This window comes from Melospiza georgiana, chromosome 11 (genome assembly GCF_028018845.1).
Source record: "Melospiza georgiana isolate bMelGeo1 chromosome 11, bMelGeo1.pri, whole genome shotgun sequence".
NCBI lineage: Eukaryota > Metazoa > Chordata > Aves > Passeriformes > Passerellidae > Melospiza > Melospiza georgiana.
In genome coordinates this window covers 9,652,455-9,676,137 of record NC_080440.1, presented here as the reverse complement: position 1 = coordinate 9,676,137, position 23,683 = coordinate 9,652,455, and the positions used below count along the sequence as shown (strand labels likewise).

Genomic DNA, 23,683 nt, shown 5'->3' with positions numbered 1-23,683 from the left:
CACCACCCCATGTTCCTGGCAGGGCTGGCCTGTCCCCCACCCTCCTCCTGAACACAGCACCCTCAGCACAGTACATACACAGTGCCAAGGTGATTCATGAGGTTCGTTATTGAATCTTAGTGTCTTGATTTCAGAAGCTGCACTAACAGACAAAAGCAGCCATAAAACACACCAAATGTGACCATACACTACATTAGGAAAAAATATCCAACAGTCAGAAAATGACCAATATAAAACATCCAAAAACCAAGATGCGAACAGCAAATAGAAAGAATAGCTTAATGCAAACTGAAGTAGACTCCCCATAGACTACCGAAGGCAATGAAAGAAATGAAAAGGAGACTCAGTCTGGCATTGAATAATATTTTCTCATTTTGAGCTGCTGCTGACCTTTTCCCCCCTCAAATTTCAATCAAATATTCAGGGGCACTGCCTTCAGTGCAAATAACCAACAGGCAACTTAAAAAGTGTGGCATAGTTCTGTTTCATTGCTTATACAAAAGCTCGCTATTTCAAAAATCTGTAACTTACTGGACATGTTAGAACTTGCCAGTCTTATGATACTGTGTCATAGGAAAGTACATCCCAGTTAGTAGAAGAGAAACAAAATGCACATTCTTTCTGCAGTCTCTGAAAGGCTGGTGAAAAGAATTTTCTGAGAGAATTAAATAATTTCTACACAACAGGGAACAGAAAAGACTTTCAGCTCTATTATGCTTTTACTCTGTTTGCCTCTCTCAGTAGCACTGCACACAGCCAGATAAAAAAATCATTTTTCTTAAGGACCCTTTACCTCCCAATGCTTTCAATCAAGAACTGTGAGGTTGCCATCAGATTAAACTGAAATAGCTTATAAGTGCTCAGGTTAAGTCAAAGAAGATCAGATGTACTGGACTAATTCTCAGGTCAACGAAAACACACAGTAAAATGAAAGGAAAATATGAAAATAATTCATTGATCTCTCTCTTGATTTAACAAAGGGGGGAAAGAGCATCTGCACACATGCTCTGACTTTAGGAAAGCTCATAACTTGTCTCAGCTTCAGAGTGCCTGCACCAAGGGATCACCCTAGCCTGTCATTCCATGTAAGCCTTCCTACCTTCCTATTGTGGGATATCAGCAGTACCAGCTGCAAACCTCCCTCCCTGATGTTGTCTATACAACACTCCTTTCCTGGGTCAGTGCTTCCAGGTCTTTATTCTATTTCTGTCAAAAATACCCAATATTAACCACATCAGGCAGAAGTCTCACAAATTTAAAGGAAAGTACCTCATGTTCTTCATCTTCCCTTCCTATGTCAAAAATATAATGTGACAAATGGAAGTCATTGGATAACATTTTTCAGACCCTTCAAAATCCTCATGAGAAATTCATCCATCACTCACTTGAAACGACCAAAACAAAAGAGTCCGAAACTAAGCAGCAGCACAGGGGAATCCTGTCGGCTCTCTCCCAAACACCACAGGCTGGCAGCTCAAGGATGGCACCCCAGGTGATGCCAGGCACCAGCTATGTGTCTGAGGTCCCTCTCACCCCTGCAGGTCTGCCCCTGACACTCAGCAGGGCAGCAAGGGTCCAGAGCAGGGCAGGGGCTCACCAGCTCAGCAAGCACATGTGGGCATTAGGAAAGGTCACACATTTCATTAAGGGACTGTCAAAATCTGTGACAAGCCTCTCCTCCACTCCCTGCAGATCTCTTAGAGAGGGTCACACTTTGCAGTTAATTGTGCTGAGCCTGAGGCGATGCTTGCGGGGCTCTGCCTCCCTCTCACGCCATCCCAAGAGGTCTGAGCCCAGAGCCCTTTGAGCAGAACTGAGCTGGAACTGCAGCTGTGCTTCCATGGGAGATCCTCTTCACATCCATCACCAGGCTCTATTCAGAACACATTGATATATCAGTGACAGAGTAGGATTTAGCTCATGGTCTGGACATTGACCAGGAGCTAAATGGTTCCAACAGTTTATCTGAGATCTGTTCAATCTTTGCTCTACCCAGTGTAAGGTTAAACAAGTGACCTGCCTCTGTCCTCTGATCCCTTGGAATCTTATAGATATAACCCTTTGTCTGGCATCCTATTCCCACTGCTTAGCCTCTCCCCATGAAAAGACCAGGAGAGACTGAACAGAGGTAACCAATAAAAAGAATCACAGTCACTGAGCAGGTGCATTGAGCAGCTCATGTCTCAGCTGCCCATTGAATTATATCTGGAAATAAATGTGAGGGACTCTAAGCACAACAGTTCTCAAACAGGTGGAAGATTGCCCTACCCCTGTTCCACTCCTTCAGCCACAAAAAAAATTTGCAACTGGGTTGCTCCAGTAAAGGGTAAAAGAGATTGAAACCCACTGGCAAGACATCCCAATACTCTCTTTGACTATAGCTAAATATAAAAGTCTATTTCCATAAATTTTATGGACACACAAAATCAAAACTCTAAATAGTACAAGGAGATCAAGGATTCAGCAGCATCTTGCACATACAGCTACCCTATCCCTCCACCTCAGCAACAAAACTCTGCAGATCCAATGAAAAACACTGTTTAAGGAGAATATGGTCTTTGTTGATGATATATTTTGAATATTCTCTTCATTAAAAATAAAACATAGTAAGCTTCCATATTAAGAGCAGCAGTAAAAGAATCTCCCACCACTAATCCTCAAAGTAATTTTGCAATACATATTTTTAATTGGTTTTTTAAATCATTCTTGTTTTTCTTTTTGCAAGGATTAAATCTTCAATTAAGTGCTGTTTTTTATGGGTAAAATAATTGCATCATTATTATTTCTACCTAAATATGTTCTTGCAGTGCTTCAGGGCAGCTCTAGTTTTCTTCTATCTTCTTTCAGGGACAGAGCAACCTCACAGGTAGGACCTGCACTGTTGAACGTTGCACCAAGGCAGGGCTTTGCTTCCTTCCTCTGGTTTTGCTTTACTTTTCAGCAGAATTGCCTATTAAAAAAACTCATCTTTCTTATTATTTTTGCCTGTTCGCATAAAGAGTGAGTTTCTCTAGACACTGATAAGGAACAACTAGAAAAAGGATAGTCATATTCTACTATAAAATCAAAGTCTGGAATGTTTAATATTTTCCACAGATTTCCTAAAAACAGGAATGAGCAACAAAAATGTCTTCCAGCAAAATATGAAAACTGAAATAGCAAGTATTTTCAGTAATGTTTTGCTTCCTTTGAAAAACCATTTCTCCTAGAAAACAAATTTTGATGAAAATGCTTTAACGAGACACATGGCCTTTCTATGAGATAGAAGCCATGCAGTACATGAAAGACTGATTCCTGGCTTTGTCACTGGGGCTTTCTACAATTTTCTTTTGCTTTCATTTCAAACAAAGGTCAATATAAAGAGAAAAATATTGGAGCTACTCTCTGCATGTGGGAAAATGAAAAAGGAAAAAGCACAACTGTCGAGATTCTGGCAGAACAATCAATGAATTAAACACTGTTTCTGTGTCTGACAAGCGCCTACCAGTCTTGGTCTACAATCTGGTCTACTGTGGGATACACACAAAAATTAAACAAGTAATAAAATCCCTGCTGTAACAGCCCAAATCCTTTACTTCTGAGTCTCTCTTGCAGATGAGTGGTCACCAGTGCAGTGTCAGCTGCTGTCAACAAAATCCCCACGCCTGCCACTGGGTTGTCCCATCCTGGACATGCTCAAGTTGCCAGCATCAGGAAAGCCAAAGTGTGGGCAGTACTGGCCAAGGGAGCTGCTTTCCTTGGCTGCCAGCCAGGGGCAGAGGCAACCCCACAACCCTGGAGGAATTGGGAGATCTCAGTTCAACATCATCCTCACCCTCATTCTGCCAAGGCATCCCTGTTCAAGGCAACAACCCACCACCAGCACGTGGAGGGCTTGCAGGGATTTGCACTTTGAGCGACAAGCAGACAGATTTGATTCACCCCCAGTCAACTAAAATATCTGTTTAACACTGAAAAATCTCTAAATGAAAACATCAGCAGCAGCCTTAGCAAGCCAGCCCCACTGAGATGGCTTGAACTGTCACGTGTGGCTCTTTAATGAGCAGAGAAGCAAAGTGTTGAGGTGGCAAAGTTTGGAAGACAGACATGCCTGTTACATAAGCTCTGCTTTAGACAAAATCCAATAATTAATTTCCACCCAGCAAACAGAACTCTTTGCAATTCCATCCCACATAAGGTCAATACCACTTTCCATTTAATTTCCTCTGTGTCCAGGATGTCCCTCACTTTCTTCAGGCCACAGTTAATTACTGTAATACATTCCCTAGTTCTGCAGTTTTGATTTTTTTTTCCAGCCACAACAAATCACAGCAAGTGCAATGCAAGCAGATCCCTCAGGTCCAGTTCTCAAACACCCGCTTTTAAGATGTGTCAAAACTGTCTGGGAAAGTTTCCAAGCACTGCACTGGGGCCTTTACCTGCTCTTTAACTAAGGAGATGCAGCTCCTCCATCACTAGTTTTCCCAGAGCCATAAATTCCCTGCCAGATAAAGCACAGGCAACAGGCACAGCTGGGAACTTGGGAGGCATGTCCAGCAAATTAGGTGAGGAGCCCACTGATTTCCTTCCAGCAGCACAGTAAGGCCAGGATGAATCTTCCTCCTTTTGGCACCCAATAACACTTGAGCACAAGGGACATGAGTGGTCCAGCTGGGTCTGCAGCACCTTTGGCACCATCTGCACTGCTCAAGCTCCTGAGTTCCACAGAGGCTCTCTGCAGTCACTATCCCCTCAGGCAGGGTGCTGAGGTACCACAGCTTTGCCACTACTACAGCATTTTATCTCCTCCAGCTCAGCTTAGTGCTGGTTTCCCAGGTCCCCAAGAACTGGCAATGTAGCTCTGCCTGCAGCAGCTCCAGGGAGGATTAACCCTTCCAAGATTGACCCCTGCTGTCCCCTGTGGTACCCTTACAGCACCTCAGCCCTGCAAGAAGTAATGGCTCACACTCATCCATTCAGGTCATTTTTGCAACTTTACAGATCCTGCTTTGCTCAGTAGATTTTATGTTCTTACAAACGTGAAGAGGAAACTGCCTTGCCCAACCTCTTCTCTCTAACATCCCCCCTTACGTGACACACTAGGGAATGGTGATTTTGAGGAGGATTTCAGCTCAGCCCTGACCAGGTGAGACAGTTCCTGCCTGCCTTTTCCCAGCTCTTTCTTCCTCATCTCCACTTCTTGAGCTACCTCTCCGCCACCCCAAATTGCCGTACTTGGGCCTCTTCAACAGCCTGAAGCTGAATAGAAAAAAAGGAAATTAAGCCCAGCTGTTCACTGAGAGGATGCTCTCTGCATCCCTGGACAAGACCACACTGCTTCCTGGACTGGGGGTGGCAGGGGATCCCTGCTCTAGCCCACAGAACAGAGTTAGACTTCTTGCCATGTTGGATGTGTGTTAGGAAATGCAGAGTTCAGCTCGGTATACCCATTAGTTACACAAGAAAACACAGAAAACAACTCCATCCTTTTCTCAAACTAAAGCAAACCTGGGGTAACTCAGCCAATGATAAAAGGCTGAGGGTTTTTTTTCACCAGTCTCATATTGACTTGGCATGCACACAAGTTACACTAGCACAGAGAAAACCAGAAGGAAAGAGGATCCAACGTCAAATTCCATATTTAAACAGGAGAAATACACCAGTATGTATATGTGGGTCCAATCTTAAATCTGATCCAAACCACTCACATCTCAGCTTTCTGGCCACAGATTTGTGGCACCTTTGGCACTTCTACACTGAATCAAGTGAATCAATCACTGAACCCCTAGAAGTCAGATAGCGAGAAAAGGGCTCTGCCCAATGGCTCCAGAGCATTTCATCACTTTCTTCACTATACCTCTAGCTAGCAGGTAGTTTTAAATATAATTCATCAACTCTAAGTATTAGATGTCCAGAATTTAATTAAACTCAGTACAAAGCAGCAAGGAATAATACCCAGAGAACAAAGAGATAGTATCTGTCTCTTCTGTTATGCTGGCAAAAGGGGAACACGTCATTATTTGTGTCCCAAAATTCCTGAAAAGACATGCACATATATATATAAAAATATGAAAATAACTGACACCTTTGCAGGAACACAGTACTTATGCTGCAGTTGAGATGATATTCATTAAGCAATTCTTTTGTGTTTCTTGTATGGCATTGGCAAAGGCAATTTTTCTGTATTTTTGTGTCAATGCAGCACAGACAGGCCAGTGTGCTAAAATGCCTTATGGATGGGGAAATGAGCAGTTGTCAAAAAAAGACAGCATGTTTCCCTATGGGCAAGCGGAGCAGGGAGCCAGGAGGCAGAGCTGTCTGAGCAGAGAGCAGCCATGCCCACAGAAGCAGGTGATGCTCCCATACAGGACACGCAGCTGCAGCCCAGCAGTGCAGAGACCAAAATTCCCAGTCACCTTTGTCTCTTCCAGGTGAGATATTTCTGCCTAGCTCAGCTGCCAGTCTCAGCTTCAGCATGGCATTAATAACTGCTAGCTGTGTCAGGGAACTCCTGGGAATCTCCATGGCACAGTGCTCCCATTGTACCTGGCATTTCCTTTTACAGTGGTGCTTGTGGAGGAGGGAACAGCACATTCCCAGGCACGGCCCCAGCCAGCATCTCTGGCCACAGATCTGTCAGCTGCAGCCCAGCAGTGCAGCAAAGACTCAAACCTTCTGATGGGGATTTGAATTGCTACAGACTCACTCAGTAGCTGTGAGTCAGAGGACAAGTGATCAGAGGAATGGGTTTACTCAGCTGCAGAGAGAGGCAAACCTGCACAGCAAGAACAGGCAGCAAATACATCACACCAACAGGGTACAAACTCTTCACCTTTTCCATCCAAGGCAGTCTCCAATACATAATTCTGCTATATCTAGATGCAAAATCAGGCAAAACAGATGGTTAAACTGTGAAATGAACCAGCAGAGGGAGTTACAGCAATACAACAAAACAACACTTAATTGAAAATGCAAAAATAAAATTAAGTGTTGTAGATATTAAGATATCAGTTCAAGTGAGGTGTCTTCCTTTTTCCTCTGCACCAATCCTTCGAAACACACAGATAACAACAGGACAGCCGTCCTGCTGCAGTACAGGTGCACAGAGATAAGCACCCACATAACCTCAGAGGTTGTGCACACTGCCATGAACACATTTGTCAGCAAATAAAGCCCTACAAGTGCAAGCCTAGGTAATCAGAATGCATCATCAGATTAAACTCTGTGACTCTCTCTTCAGTGATCCATTTAGGAAAAGATCTTTATCACAAACATGACAAAAAAGAAGCTGATGCCACCAGAATCATGCTGTGTTGAGCAGCTCCTAACTCTGGCATCATGTACCTCATCTTTCTGACCCTTCAGCCACAGCCACCCTCTTCTTCCTCATACTCCTGATTTATCATCCCAAAGGAATTCTCTGAGCCATGCTTAGCACAGAGGAAACCTGATCAGAGGCCTCCAGACATAGTTGTGATAGTGCTGATAAATAATTAGTGAAGGGGATAGAGGACAAGACAGAGGTAACATGAGTTTCCCACCACTCTATCTATGAAACAACACTCAATAGTCCATGTACAGGGCTGGTCTATAATATCTATCCCCATGATCTAGCCCAGAATAGCTGCTAGTTTGGAGTATAAAGAGAAGGGTAGTCATTGCCCTCAGGGAGAAAAGGGGGCAGAAATCCCATTAGATGCAATTGGAAAAAGTTGGACTGAGCTTGAAGGGGGAGTGGTCTGCAGGACTATTCTAGGTCTCACAGTGAAATGCATGGAAAAATTATAGATGACATTTTGCTTGCTTATTTCTGTTCCTCAGGGAAAAACAAATATATTCTGATAGCAATTAAAGTAACACATTTTTCATGTATTTATTTATTTCAGTTTGAATAATAAAAAGGACACAGATACCAGGCTGGAAGCAATCCATTGGGAATCCTTCTAAGGAAACACCAGCTCTGCTGAGTAACTAAACCCACAGCAATCCTGCTTGAGACAGGGTGTCAGGGGACACACACAGACACCCCCATGGAAGGTATAATCAGCAGGAAAATGAGAGGAAAGGATGGACAAGTGGCTCCTTGGAGGACATGAGCAGCCTCAGGGAAACCTTGTCCCTCCAAGGATGGTGGGGGACAGGCTGAGCCAGGTTTTGGGGCTGGGTGGCTAGTGAGCTCAGCCCTGGGGGCTCCTGTCAACTGCAAGAAATGCTCCTCTCATTCAGGGCTACTCATTAAAATCACCATCCACGACCTCGTACGGCAAAGCACGGCTGCAAAATAACACCCAGCGATCTCTGCCAGAGCTGCTGATTCACATCAGGCTGATGGGCTCTGATCCGTCTGCAGAACGCTCTCCCAGGTCAAAAGGCAATTGCTCATCAAAATAATTGAGCACCTCTACGACTCAATGGGTCGGAGGCTTGCTGGAGATGGGGCATGAGCAGGGTCAGGTCCTCCCTGTGCCTGGCTTGGAGCTGGCAGGAGAGAATCACAAGGGGCACCCCAACCCAGCTCTGTGCTCTCTTCCCAGAGGGGACTGCATCTCCTGCCTTGGCACTTCAACTCCTAACATGCTGTGAAAGCTCCCAATTTCAGTTTGCACTGGAATGAACAGTCCTAAACCTATTCCTCCCACCAATGAAAATTCTGTTTTCAAGACAGAGGGAGGGGAAAAAAATAATTCCAACATTCCTGATATAAAATATCAGTTTAGGGATTTAAACCACAAAGATTATATATAGCCACAGCTATAGTAACTGTGTCTTCAAGTCTTTTTCCACCCAAAATTCTGGGACAAAAAAAGCCCCAAGTGTTTCTTTCAGGTTTTTCCCTGGAAGAAGATCATTTGGAGCCTCCCGGGTTTAGCAGCTGCCCACTCAGCTGTATAAATTCATTTTGCATGTACAATAATGAGGAGAGAGAAAGGGTGATGTAGAATGGCAAGAAGGGAAGAAGGAAATGTAATCATTGTGTGGTTGTACCACAACAAACCTGGCAAGAAATTTTGCAATTACTTAGCATAACAAATTAAAACACGCAACAAAATACCTTCCAGGTAAAATCTAGAACACATTCACCTCCAGGTATCATCAGATGAAATAGTATTTGCATCTATAGCATGTATCTTTATCAGCAAAAGGACATTAAATCATGTTTAAAAGACCTTTTACCCTACAGCATAGCAATGCAGGGGTTTGAAAATGCAGTTCTGCTTTCATGTGCCCCCTGATGTTTTTTGATGCACTCATTAGTGACAAGGCATTCTAATTTCAGAAGAGGCTTTGTCAGGGAAAAAATTTCTCCCATACGGGATTGTACTCCTGGAATAGCCTAAGTGTGCCCTCCATTGTTAAGAAAGCAGCAGGATTCAGTGCCTCTCACTGACAGGAGACTGTTTCCACAGGCTTTGTCCCCAAAGCATAGAGGGAGGATCCTTTACCCTTTTCTTTCATCCCTACCTGGGGCAAGGAGGCCTGAGCTCTCCAGCTCCTTGTCCCCACAGTGACAGTGGAAGGACCTCAGCTCTTTGCTGTCAGTGCAGACACACAAATTTGGACAAGACAGATTCCAGTCAGTGTCAACAAAAGCTGCAGCCTTGCACTGGAGTATCTCCATGGTCCAGCAGCATGTCCCAGAACAGCACATCTCAGAGAAAGGAAGCAGCCTGTCCTGCCTGCAGCCCCGGCCATGCTGCCAACCCCTCAGTACACATTCCTCCCCTCCAGCATCCTCCTACCACACCACCCCAGCCCGTTTTCCACCGGTCCCATATATCTGACTGAGCTTCCCTTGCAATCCTCACCCCTCCTCCAAAGAGACAATGCAAAGGCACTTAAATCATCCTCAAACCCGGGCGGCAGGGGAGCGATGCGGCACTAACGAGGCAGCGCCAGCGGCAATGAGAACGCTTCTATCCAGCAGTGCCATCAAACACAGCACGAGGCTTTCCCTGAACGCTGAAAGCAATCCATTTACTTGAAGGACCCAGTCTGTCCCTGTGGATTTGTGGAGGAGAAGTTTCTGCCAACCTTGTGATTCCAGAGTCTGGCACAGAGGTGGGGCTGTTCATTGCTAAGCCCCTGGGGACACATCAAACTCTTGACACCGCAGGATTGCAACACATTTAAAGCAATCTGGTATCTTACACTCTGCCATCTGAATTACAACACTGCCTTCCAGGCTGTGATACAGCAAACATCGCTTCCACACCTTCTGCTGTTCCTCCTGTACTTCTCTTGCTAACCAAGATGATTTACCATTAGCTTGGGACCAACCTTACTTTCCTGCAATAAGAAAATAATCTCTTGCTTGCAATTTGCTACTAACCTTCAAAATCCCTTGACATAAGCCACAGAATGTCTGATAGCAGTAACTGTTTTTAGTAAATCAAGCACAAGACTTTTCCAGGCAACATCATTTTTAGCAGCCACCTGTGTTTTGGATTTTTTGGAAGGCTGGAGTTGCTTCACATGACTACTCAACCATGCCATCTTTGAGCCATTTGGAGATATTTGTGTTCAAAGCAGCAAAGTACAAAATAAGCTCTGATTAATACAGTGATTGTTGGATGTGAGGAGCAGGGAGTTGGACTTGATGATCCTTATGGGTCCCTTCCAATTTGAGATATTCTATGATCCTGGTGCCTTGAGTACTCCAGCTGCAAAGTGACAGAGAGAAATGGGAATGTATTTCCATCTGTGGGGGAGGAAGCGCTTCAAGAGAGGAACCCATGCATTTACAAAACTGTCCATGGAGCAATTCAGCTCAGAGATGAAGGATAGCCCAAAGGTCAGGGAATTTGGGTTCCAATCTCACCCCAGCACTTAGCATGACAGGAAATAAAGTTACCACCAGCATTACCTGCAACAGAGAAACAACTTTTTCTATCCATGAGAGGTGTACATGGCAGGACACTGCATGGTTTTAAAGGTCAGATTGAAAGACCACCAGGTAGGTGGACAGACAGGTCAAGGTTTGCATTGTCCTGAGGGAAAAGAATCAGGCACCACCCTCATCTGGAAGAATGGCTTTGCCACAGTGAGCACCTGGATGCATTACATTGCTCAGATGCACACCAGACAGAGCACATGTGCATGGCAAACGTTAAGTACTTTTCCAGGAAAATTCAGTTTGCAAAATGTATCCTAGAGAGGCGGGCAACTTCACCTGAAAACTTTCCACAAGTCCTGGCTTGCATGTTCCTTGGGTTTAGCTGTAACCAGACTTTCATTTCATTTTCAAATCTTTCCTAAAACTCTTCTTGTAGACAAACTGCACAAGTATGTTCACCTGAGAAAAATGCTGAAGAGTCCAGAACACCTCTGTTTTCAGTTTAATCTCCAATAGAACCCACACCCCAAATCTGAGTTGACCACAGCACAGAAAAAAAATGAAATACTATGCCACCCATGCCACCATTCACAGTTTGGATATGCAGACTAAAGAAGCTGTAGAGAAAAGAAGACTGCAATTAACTAATGGGATTAATTCTGAGACAGTGCGTTCTGTTTAGCAGAAATAGGCAGAGGGAACAACCAAGGGATTACTGGCTAAAAGCTAGCAAAGCCCATTTGCAACAGATAATTCCACCCATCAGAGGCATATATAAATCAATGAATTGTTGATCCATCACCTCAGTTTTCCTGATTACTTCTTACAATGCTTCAAAGAGCCCTTGGAACTAGAACTCCCACTCTGAGCTCCCCAGAGATCCTCTGCTGTTCAAAGCAATCAGATCCACAGCGGACTTGGAGTTTGCCTGCTTTGTTTTTAATGATGTACATCACTGTTTATATAAATTATAAACCAGTTTCACCATTATCAATCATAACAGTGACTTATTCAGTCCAGCAAAGAAACATCAGGCTCTTCTGTTTGGTTTTGCTACACTTGAAGGAAAAAGCCACTGAAGTGTTCTCAAGAAGTACTTGGCAGAGAGAGAGAGAAATAAATTAAACTGTAAATAGAAATGGAAATGCAAAAGCAGAGTCATCAGTCACTGCAGCTTGTACAGAAGTTTATCAGTCAGTCCCAAGTTGGGAGAAGCCAGGAACTGAATTTGGCAGCTTTTTCAGCCAATGGCAAAGGCATCAAGCAAAATCACAGGGGGACAGAGCACCTCATGAGCCATCTCACTCCTTCCTGTTACCAGAGCACTTATGCAGGCAAAATTTTGAACTTAAAAAAAGCATACACAAGAAGGAGAAACCAAACCAGCAAAAAAAGCAGACATATCAACTTGAATTGCACTACCCAAGGCTCCCAGATTGACTGGTTGCCATGCCTTTCTGGAAAGGTAGGGGAGGATTATTTGACTCCTGAGCTCAAATCCTGCCTGAGAGATTGAGGCCCCTGTGAACACCAGTGCTTCCCTCACCACCACAACAGGACTGGAATTATTTCAAGAGAGTAATAAAAACCCTCAGGTCTTTCACGCTGCCTTGATACTCAACCGCTGTGGGACTCAGAAACCTTCTCAAAACATCATGCAGAGGTCAAGCCCACAGACCTTTACCAGTAACATGCAAAATACACCTGCTAACCATCCATTGCTTACATGAGTTCAGCAAGTGATGGCTCTGTGTCCCACCTTTGCCCAGGCCATGCCATCAATCCCTGATTGCCTGGGATCTGTCTGCATGACTCAAGCACCAGCGTCATACACACAAACTGACACACGTGACTTTGGCTTCCTCTGCAGAAGCACAAACAATTCCCTAAAGCTCTCCCTGGACTCTGTCTTTCCAGGAGCTGCAGTTATACCTAGCAATCCTCTTTAATTCATGTTCTGCAACTAAACCCAGCACCAGTCCCTTCAACTCACCAGCTGCCAAACCCCCTCCTGCACCAGCTGCATGTGGAATTCCCTGCAGAGCAGCTTTTGCACCCATCCTGCATTTTATAGAAGGTGCCAAGTATTTGAAAATAGCCAACTATGAATCATATTGTATTCATGATAATATTTCAAAGCTTGAAAGAGTATCACTGTGTTACATTCTTGATTTACAAAATCAGGTTGGTTTCTAGACATCAACCAAGACCTGAGCTCATTCCTCAGATTTATTGAGCATTCACTGAAAGGCCAAAGAACTGGTAACCATGAGGTGCAGTACAGGGCAAAAATAAAGAGAGAAGAAGCCATGAAATACAGCCCCCTGGAGCTCAATTACTTCTGACTCATCCTCTCAAATGAGTTCTTTGCCTCCATAAATCAGAGGGAACAGAAACAGTCACACTGCTGAGAGAGGCTAATTATTCTTGCACTGTGTGAGGGGAAAACACACATGCTAATAGTGCCAGCTCATGAGTCTGTGCTGCTGTTGATAGGGAGGAAAACCTGCTTTCAAACACAGAGGGGCCCAGTGCAGCCTATGTGACAGCACAGTCCCATCCTCATGCTCTGAGCTCAGGAGAGCCATGGCAGCCCCTCCAGTCTGCAATCCAAGAGCCTCAGGATGACACAGAGCATAGGGACCCCCACAAGAGCAAGGTGGCTCAGAGTTCATTTAAATTCATCAGGGTTCATCCTGCTCACTTTCACCTGCCTGCACCAGGAGGGACTTCACTCTGGCTGTTCATAAGGGAACTAGTGGAGCATCCTTGAAAAATTGCACCATTTCAGATGTCATGCATTTTTCCAGAGCTTTTCTTTCAAAGTACAGAACTCAGCAAAATCCAGGACATTTGTGACCTTTTCTAACATGTGTAGGTTTTCATTTAGGAAATGCTGCTGGTCCACAAGCAGCAGCATACAAGAGAGAACATGACTTGGCTTGTGCAAATGCCCTATCAAGCATGTAAGAGCTCACTGTTAAATATCTTCCTTTGCAGTATCCCATTCACATCACCAGGCCAGTGGGTTATTATAAGATATTGCAAATCTTATTTTCCTCTACTCTTTTTTCCTTGATTTATTAATTCTTAGATTTAGAGACAATTTATTCAGCCTATAATTATCAGCTTATTTTCCCTATTACATTTTTTCACTACAACAATTCAGAAAAAGCCAATAGCAGGCAAACCTTTGAACAAATAAAAAAAAGTTGTTCTAGTTTACAATTTGGCCTGACAAAAAGTTATATTGTGTTTTTTCTCAAAGAGCAGAAGTCAACGTAGTTTGGGAGTATTGTGGCTACAGTGCTCCCCACCAGCTTCCCCAGCTACTCCATTCAGTCTAATGTTTAGGTGAGCAGACAAACTGCTCATTAAAATACTCATTCTCAGGGCAGCCATACATCCTTAGCACATATAAAAACCAATGCTGATGTCTCTACCATGCCCAAATGCCAACAAAACACCAGATATGTTCTAAATAATACCTGGCATCTATCTGGTGAGTTTTGACCCAACTCATCTCTACTTGATCCTCACTGCCAAGAAATCCCTCCATGGCAGAGAGAGCAGACCTGTATCTGGGTGAGCAGCAGCCAAAACATCATGCACAGGGTGTAGCCCAGTAACACAAAACCGCAGCAGCAACCTCAGAGATAATTTGTAAAATGCAGACAATTATATTAGAAATAAAAGAGACTTCAAAAAAAAAAAAAAAGCCTGACATGGTCCACAGCCCTGTTACTGGCAGGCACTCAGATCCCAGAAACATCTCATTCTGACAAGGTAACACTCACCTTGATGCAACAACCACTGAGATCTTCAAGATATCTGTCCAGAATGAAAATTAAATTAATTTGAAGGCTGTTGCCCCTTCCAGAGCTTCCTTTTAACTTTTTTTTTCTTTTTATTAACAGAGATAAAACCCAGATACTGTGCTTGGAAGCATATCTCATCTGCTTTGCTTCTTCAGTATAAGCATGCCATAGCACGGGTGGTGACAAGAAGCAAAGCCAGTGAAGTGCACTGCTTCCCAGCCCCACTCTGAACACATTCCAACATGGCTGATGGAGCTAATTATCTACACAACAAGCTGAGTCTGCAAGACACCCAGGTCTCCCAGGGAATGCTTCTCCCAAGACCTACGTGCTCCCTTGGGCTGAAGTTCCAGACTCAAACCAAGCCACAGGAATGTCACACGTTGCCAAATGGCACCTATGCCATGACAGCCAGACAGCCAAGGGCTGAACAGTAACATTGCAATTTCAGGACACACCAGCCAGGGAACAGCATGAATTACCACCCTACTGTGATACACAGAAATCAAATCAATTTGTGTCCAGTCATGCACTCACCATTTTCTCTCCCAGGATACTTCTCTGCCAATCCAACACTCAATTAACCTTTCATTAAAGGCTTCCTAGACATTTACAAAAAGGCCACAGAACCCATGATTAGAACTTGATTTCACATGCTTTGCTACAATTGCACTCCCCTCCCTTGCCAGCAACACTTGTAATCATGCCCTTCACCTGCTGGAGATGAACAACCATAGAAATCACTCCCTATTTACCTTTACCAGCTCTGATGGTTTTTACAGACTGCTGCTGTATTTCACCTTAGCCAATCTCTTTCATAGTCTAGGGAACCCTGGTTTCCTTAAAAATTCCTGGTAGAAACACAACCTAATACCTCTGATTTAACCCTGCTCTGAGCCTCTTTGCAGTTCTCTTGGTTTGTTCCAGAGCCAGGAGACAAAGAGGAGGAGGCAGTGCAAACAGAAGCTTACACAGCTGCAGCATGTTTTCTTCCCACTGCCTTTGCTAATAACTTCTAATGTTCAATTTGGTTTTCATCACTGCTGAGCACTGAGCCAATACTACCACTGAGCTCTACATTATAACCCAGAACCTCAAGCCCCCAGAGCCTGTTGGCATCTCACAGCTCATTGCCTTATGTACATGCAGAATTACTTTTATGTGCATCACTACACATATTCCTACCCTGAAATTCATCTGTCATTTTACCATCCCATCATTCTGTTTCATAATATCCTTCTGCACATCCTTGCACTTTGCCTGTCTTTACCACCTCAAATAGTTTGCTGGGTTGCCAAAACTTAATTCTTTTCTTTTTTATTCCTTGTTCAATTCTCTGAATCCTACTTGAAAGACACAAGGTCTCGGCATGAGACCTTGTAGTATTCTGCTGGTAACTTCTCTCCACCAGGAAAATGCATCATTTACTTGCACTGTCTGTTCATCATCTTTTAACCAACTATTCTTCTAAAACCTTCCCTCTCTTTTCTACTGGTGCTTCATTTCCTTAAACATCTTCTGCAGGAACTTTGATTAATGTCTTTAAAAAATCCAAGCAGGTTTTACCAACCAAGCACTCTGCTCCACATTCTTGTTAACTCCTTCAAAGCAGCATTTTCTCTTCTCCATGTGTGTTTGTATCTGTTCTCACTTGAAAGCAAATTCTGAGTTTCATGGGACACTATTGAGGGAAAATCTTTTCTAGCATCAGGTGTTTTGAAGAAAATTCATGCAAAAGGAAAAATTATGTCCCAAGTGCCTCTTTTGTCATCTCACAGACACCTCCTGGACTACTTTTCCCTTTAAGTAAGGCCAAAAAAAAAACCTTGCCCAAACATAACTACTGATACTAATGCAAACCTTTTATCTTGAGCATCTTTCCTGCACTGTCTCAGACAGTACAGGGTGGCCTCAGTCTAGGTTTAATAAAGGCTTATGAATATCTTACTGAAAATATTTTTGGGCACTGACCCCTGAAACAAATCCAATTCATCCAGTTGCTGATTCAGACAGCATTTCAGCTCCTAAACAGCACAGATCCCTTTCTGCAGAGGCCTCCCATCCCTCAGCGAGCTTTTCAAACCCCTTTATCACACTTCTCTTCACAAAGCTGTAATCGATTCGCATTTGCAGGGTAGGGCTTTCCAAGTATCCCCGGAGGGAACTAAATGCCACCATTTACAGTGATTTAAGTATGTCATTTCCATGGAGCCCACTGGAAATCCCGGATTTCATGTTAACATTCACTTCTTCAGCAGAGCCTGTAAAAGTCCTGCTTTCAGGCACCTCCAGCTAGTTGATGTCGATGGACAAAATAAATGCATCAAGCTGATACCACTCACACTACTCAGCACTACAGACTCGGTGCCTTCCAGTCTGGGTACTGAAGTTTAGACTCCACAGCACTCTGTGTTTCCCAATTTTGCCTGTTTCACCCTAATACAACAGCGTTCGGGCTCAGGTCTTGGAGAAGCGCTGCCAGTTCTGCAAATGTCCCAGGCTGAGCCCCAGCATTCAGCAGGACAAACACTTTGGGATTATTCCTGTGCCATCAAACACACATCACACAAGCTATAAAAAAAGGAGCACAGCAGTGGGGCTGGAGAGAGAAGGGGATGTAGGTGAGGAGCAAGGAAATCACAAGAATCTAGTGCTGATAAAACAGCTCCAAGACAGAGTCCTGCAGGGAGAGGAAGAAAATCACCAGAAATTTAGCATAGCTAAGGGAGCCGTGGGAGCTCACCACAGTGGCCACACACTGATCTGATGTTTCTGCAGCTCCTGAGCACAGAGCTCAGGAGCACAGAAGGGGCAGATGGATGGGGAAAGGTACTTGAAGGTCTGTGCATGCTCCAAATCCCACCTTAAATGCAAATAATTTGAACAAGTTGTTTTTAACTTGGGAAAATATCTGTTGATACAAAATGCTGGCCAGTTAATTTCTGTTTGTTTTTCCTTACAATTATTGTACAGTCAAATCCTTCTGTAGAAATTGCCATTTTTCCCTAGAGTCACATAAAACCATGAACCCAGAGCTCCATCCCACAACCACTTGCAAGAAAACCTTTTACTAGGGGATACACAGTAGGGACAAAATCTTTTCAGAAATGCTTACGGTGTAGGGCAGGAACCTTTGTGGGAGAAACACATCTAAAGCTGACAAAATAGAAACACACTTCTATAGCACAAACACAAAACAGCTGGGAGCAACAGCTGGTGTCAAATCTGGGAGTTGGTGTCAAATCTGGGAGCACAGCAGCAATCTATACAAAGACTTTTCACACACATTCTCCAACAGGCTGACAATGATCCAGGGTTCAGAGCTGAACATAGGTTGTTAAGTAGTATCACCCTTTATTGACTCTCTTGGGGACGATAATGCAGAGGAGGAAACAACATTTTCAGTATTTACAGATTTCTTTAGCAAACTTCTATCTTTGACAGTTTCACACTTGGTGTGCTGCTACATGTGCAGTATTGAGTAATTTGCTTCTCTCCTCCTTCTTTAATCTAATTGAATAAACCCTAAAAGCAAGCATAAAATCTGCAATTTTAACAAAGTTGTCCTAAATGTGCCCTTTGGACTTTGCTCTCACTGAAGTATTTTTATGGTAATTTGCATGTCCACATGTCCGTCTTCAGCCCACAGCCACACATGGTCTTCTGTGCCAGATGCCTCACCACCAGCATGGCAGAAAACTCTGTGTGTGTGTCTCGACTTGAGCTTGAAACTTCACCCCCACACACATTAGAAAGGAGAAGAAAAGCATCTCATCACAGACTCTCATCTGAATAAATTCCTTGAAATTCACTTTTGGTGTATAACTTTTAGCACTTCATAGACACCTTCCCTACTATTTTTAATACCATCACTTTCAGAAAGTTGATGTATTTCACATGCTTTCATCAACAATTGTATATATATATATAAATAAATGTAGCATAAAGTTGATATTTGATGCTGGTATTTAGCCATAATGTCAACTTTACTAACTTCATAATTTGTCAAAAATGATCACACACAGGAATCTTTCTACATTAGGAAGCAAATACCACGTTTCAAAGAGGTTTCAAGAATATGCAAGTACATGTAGCTCTCAGACAGAGAAGGAGGCCTTTACCTTGTACCAGCATGTGCCAAGTGCTGGGATCAGGATGGATAAAAAGCATCCAGAGTATGGGAATTTAGTCGCAGATCAGAGCTTTACAGACCTTATTATACAGCTTCAGTAACCAACACTACATCTCTCAGACATACAAAAAGCCCATTAGATCTGCATCAAGGGTAAAAATACACCTAAACTCTCTTCCCCAAAAAAGTGACAGTTCCAGGACTTCCCACAAGAAGTGATTTTCCCCAGGCTTCAAATGCAGATTACAATAAATGAAGATGATGGCAATTGAAGGAAAGAAGGGCAGCTCATCTCCCAGCCCATGAAATTGCAGACTGCCATCAGAAGCTATTTCCTTCAATTCAGAATATTCCCTCCCTTTTTCCCATTTAACAATGGGTCCAGAAAAAGCCAGCGACATCTGTCAAACCCAGATGGCTCCCTTGGAAAGTGGCTGTGTGCCTGTTTATAGGCAAAGTGGTAGAATCAACAGAGAAGGAGTGGATATTTATGTATGTTGGAAGCTGCTCATCTCTGCAATGACAACTTGCACTTGCTGCCAGCTCCACTGCAAGCAAGACTAGAGAGATGTTGTTCCACTAAGGAACCTTATTTGCAATGGGCCACATTTAAGAAAGATGAGATACTGTGGTTGAACTGCTTCACCCTGCATCGCCAAGATCTCACAACCTTCTAACCAGGAAATGCCCCTTGGGAAAAGAATATCTAGAGGATTATTCTGTAACTCTGCATGCAGAAGCAGCAAACTACAGGTCCTGGGCCCAGTTGTAAATGAAATGTAATTCTGCCTTTTAAAAGAAAGTGGGGAGAAATAAAAAGGAAATATAACTCTGTACTGAAAGAGTAATTTCCAGGGGATTAAACTATTGTGCTATTTGCTTGTGTCTTTTATTTGGTGCTCAAGATGTTAACCTCTCTACTCCCAGTGAAGCAATGAAAACAACTGTTATGCTGGCAATGGAATTTGCAGCTGAGAAGACGTGTGTGTTAAGGAAGGAGAGGAGAGTCCTGCTGGGAATAACTTCCTCCAGTCCCAGCAGCATCCCATAACCAGCAGAAGTGTCTGGTGCCTTGAACACAGTGCATCAGCCTGAGTGAGCAGATGGACACTCACAGGGACAATATATCCACCAAACCAACCCCACAGAGGGCACAGCAGAGATGTCACAGCAAGGAGAGACTCTTAAAAGAAAATTGGATTGAGGACACCTCAGAGCCATTTACTTTTACCAGGAGATGCTACCAAATTAATACCACCCACAGAAGAGCTTAAAGCCCTTAGGAGTGTCACTGTATGGCCAGAAGTTACTACTTTTCTAATCAAAACTTGTTCAGTTTGCTGGAAGCTGGGGAAGAGAATCAAAAGCTGCATGTGTTTATGGTGGGACTCTGATCATGACAGTGGGATACAAACACTTATATGCTGGCTGCAGACACCATACAATCAGAAAAAGTGGGGGTCTGAGTTGAAAACAGCCCCAACAGCTCCTCAAAAGCCTTCATGCTGCCAGACAGTGACACCAAGTCAGAAAATGCCATTGCACATTAAGTGAATTTAGTTCTTGCAAAAGGTGCCACACTGACAGAGGTCAAGAAGTGAAGCAATTTCTGTAAAGACAGAAAAATACAACAAATACAATTTCTTTCCCACTCTATTCAACTGTTGTGCGCCTCCCTGGCTCTCTGCTGGTAAGAGGATACCAGGACAAATCCTTTCCTCACTCACTATTTGCTCTTTAAGTTAAACAGAGGCAGCTTTTGCCACTTTCACAAAGATCCAGTGATCCTCCACCAAGATCCAGCGTCACTCCAGGATCAGGAGCAGCCACACAATACCAGGGATCCTCAGTGAGCACAGCCAGCCCCCAGCAGGCACTGGGACCCTGCCATCCCCATCAGATCTTCAGACTCTGCATCTTCCACCAGCACAGGCTGTCACACCGAGCCAGTGACAGACAGCCAGGGACCTTTCCTTATATCTTGCCTGTTTCCTTGCTCATTACAAAAAAGGGGTCACAGCAAAGACACTTCAGCAGCTTTGCTGAGTTCTGCACAACTTTGCAGCTCCCCATCAAGATTTGAAGGCTTCTCTATCTCACTTTGGCACTGCTATTTTTGCTGCCAGAGCTGGGAATTGCTAAGGGACAGTGCAAGACATTGCCTCTATAGAAAAAATTAATATTTCACAATATCCTCACCCCCTAAGTTTTTCAAAGAAACAAGTACTACTGTATTTCCAAAAAATGTGTCTACTTTGAAGAGCATCAACCCATTGGAGTTAGCTATCAGGTGCCTGCTCCATCCTTCCTCTTTCTCAGTACCAGGACAAAGGATTGAGCTGCTGATAGCACAAATCAAACACTTCAAAGTGTGCTGCAACAGCGGCTATTTCCTCTGTCCCCTCTGTTTCTGCACTGAGGTACAGGAGCTGTGGCAGAGGCAGTTGCTGTGTACTTCTATCCCAGCTTCAGTCACTGAGGGCAGGAGAGATCCACCAGGCAAGTCCCTTGGGCCACCCCACAAACACCAACAAAGAGCACAGCAGAGCTTCCTCTCCCAGCACCAACTTACTTCCAGGTCCCCCAGCACAAGGTCCCCAAAAGCCACCGACCAACCCCACAGGGTTCAGATCCTGAACATCAACTTCTCAGAGGTCCAAAGGCCTGCAGGGTCAAGTCAAATCCAACTCAAAGAAATATTTATTTTCTAAGTAAACTAAAAAGTCACTGTTCAGAATTACATTAAACTGAGAAGATGAGAATTCCATTAGCTAATCTAATTTAACCTGATCTGTTTGAATTTCATTATATGTGGCTGCACTAGAGACTCAGTAATGAGACTCCAGCATATTGGGACCTTGACAGCTTCTAACTCAATCTCCCAACCTGATGCAGACAGCTGTAATCGTGTTAATTAGCTGAAGAACCTGTGATGTACTTCAGCTGAGCTTGGGGTGAAGAGAGAAAGATTCAAATGAAGCCAGATGAATGGGAAAGCACCCCTCCACTTGCATGCAGGGTACAGGAGTAACACCCTTTGTGTGCACAGATGTCTTCCCTTGACTCTGATGGGGGAGGGCATTGCATAGGAACAAAGTGTCCCTGGGTAAGACTAGTTAATTAGCTTGATAAATTAAAGGATGAGACTGAAGGTAAAAAAGAATTTTCTTATTTAAATAACCCCCCCACCCACAAAGTCCTGTCAGCCACTGGAAGCTACACACCAAAGGTATTTTGGAAAACAATCAGATCATTGTTAATTCTAAAATTAGCTTTTTAGGGTATTTTTCATATAAAGAAACCATTGCTCTTACATTTGCAGCACTCCCACAGAGATCAAGAGGATGCCAGTTTGAATAAGCAGTGAGACAGGCTGGATGGCAGCTTTTGGTCCCAGTACCTGCTCAGGGGAGAAGGGCCCATGCTGCTCTCTGCCTACACTGCAGGCTCACGCTCTTGATCACAGCATGTGTCATTGCAGACTTTTCTGTCAAAAAGAACCTTTGAACTTCAGGACCCCCAGAGGTAGTCTGCAAAACAAGTGATATTTGTTGCAGTGCCCATAAATGCAGCTGTATTGGAAAAGGGGAAGCACAGGCACACAGAATATCCAAGCTGCCAACTCTCACACCCTGGCACCTGAGGAGGGCTGGCTCAGAACCCACCATGTATCTGAGCTGCTTCAGGTGATAAGGATGAAGGTCCTCCAGCCAACAAGACAGAAAACAAGACTACATACAACAATGGCTATTAGTAAGACTCTTCTTTGGGTTCAATGCTTTTGAGTTTTTTGGGGGGGATCACAAGCTTGAGTAGTTTGGAAAGGGGGTGGGATGTTACAGAACTGCCTGGACTCTCCCAGAAGAGAAGTTTTAAGGCCAGAGTCAGTCCAATTTCCTGATGAAATACATATTTGCAAGACACACATAACAACCCCTTCCATTCTACACACCATGGTTGCCTTTCCAGCTCTCTCCCCTCTCCCACAGGGCAACCTGTGGAACAGAGAGAAAACCTGAGAGCAGCAACTGAAGCCTTTAAGAAATACAATATCAAATTTACAAACATTAAATGCACCCAAATGGCGTAAGGGAGATCTTATTTATAGCTGGGGGAAAAATGGATAGAATTAATCCTGATGTCTCATAAAACAGTGGGTCCCACTTAAATACCGAACTGTTTGTGGTTGAACCTACTCCAGGCTTTCTCATTCTGTGCAAAAAAAAAGTCATATTGATTTCAGAATTGCTTTCAAATTACAAGTGCTAGCAATAAAATTAACTGCATTAATTTCAAGCATTACCTTTCTCTTGCAATTTCAATTATCGATTAAGTACCATGGCTGAAGCATTAAGCCTTGAAATGTTAACAGTGATTATTACTTTGTTGCTATGGGTTTAGGGGTCTCTTTTTATTGGTGTTTCCTTGGTTTTTGTGAATTTTTAGAGTACTGCTTATGTTGGATACTCTGAAAGCTGTAGTTCAAATGCCATCATATTCAATGTAAGCTGAGAGAAAAACTGTTATCAATTCATGCAAATACAGAGAGTTTTGAAAGCAAAGAGTAGATAAAACATCATCTTTTAATGGCCTGGCAGAAATAGCTTTGTAATTAGCAATGGATGGCCTTTCTGCTTTTAGCATCCTTGATCAGCCAGTATTTATAGGAAGAAGCTGCATGCCACTCTGGGGGTTTCAGCAAATGAGGTGTCAGGGGTTTATTCACAGAGAAGCAAACAGATTTTCCAGTCAGCCTGCCATGCCAAGTATGTTGCTGGCATAACTCCACTGGATACCCTGGATTTTTTCTAGAGAAAAGTGCCCCTGGATTGTTAACCATGAAAAAAGCAGCTTGAATGTCATCTTTTCTACCTGCAGAACACCCACATAATTCACAATCTGCACTGACAGAGTGAGAGC

At 43.6% G+C, this 23,683-nt stretch overlaps 1 protein-coding gene across 4 annotated transcripts in view; it reads right to left on the bottom strand.

Moving 5' to 3' along the window:
- The window catches only part of GRIP2 (glutamate receptor interacting protein 2), a 248,542-nt gene that overhangs the window by 195,978 nt on the left and 28,881 nt on the right, over positions 1-23,683 (bottom strand). Inside the window, exon 1 of one of the 4 annotated variants that reach the window (XM_058031754.1) lies at positions 10,012-10,057. The exons of the other annotated variants lie outside the window; for them this stretch is intronic. The gene's annotated coding sequence lies outside the window, so the exon portion shown is untranslated. Of the gene's footprint in view, positions 1-10,011; positions 10,058-23,683 lie in introns of those variants that run through there. 4 annotated transcript variants of the gene reach the window in all.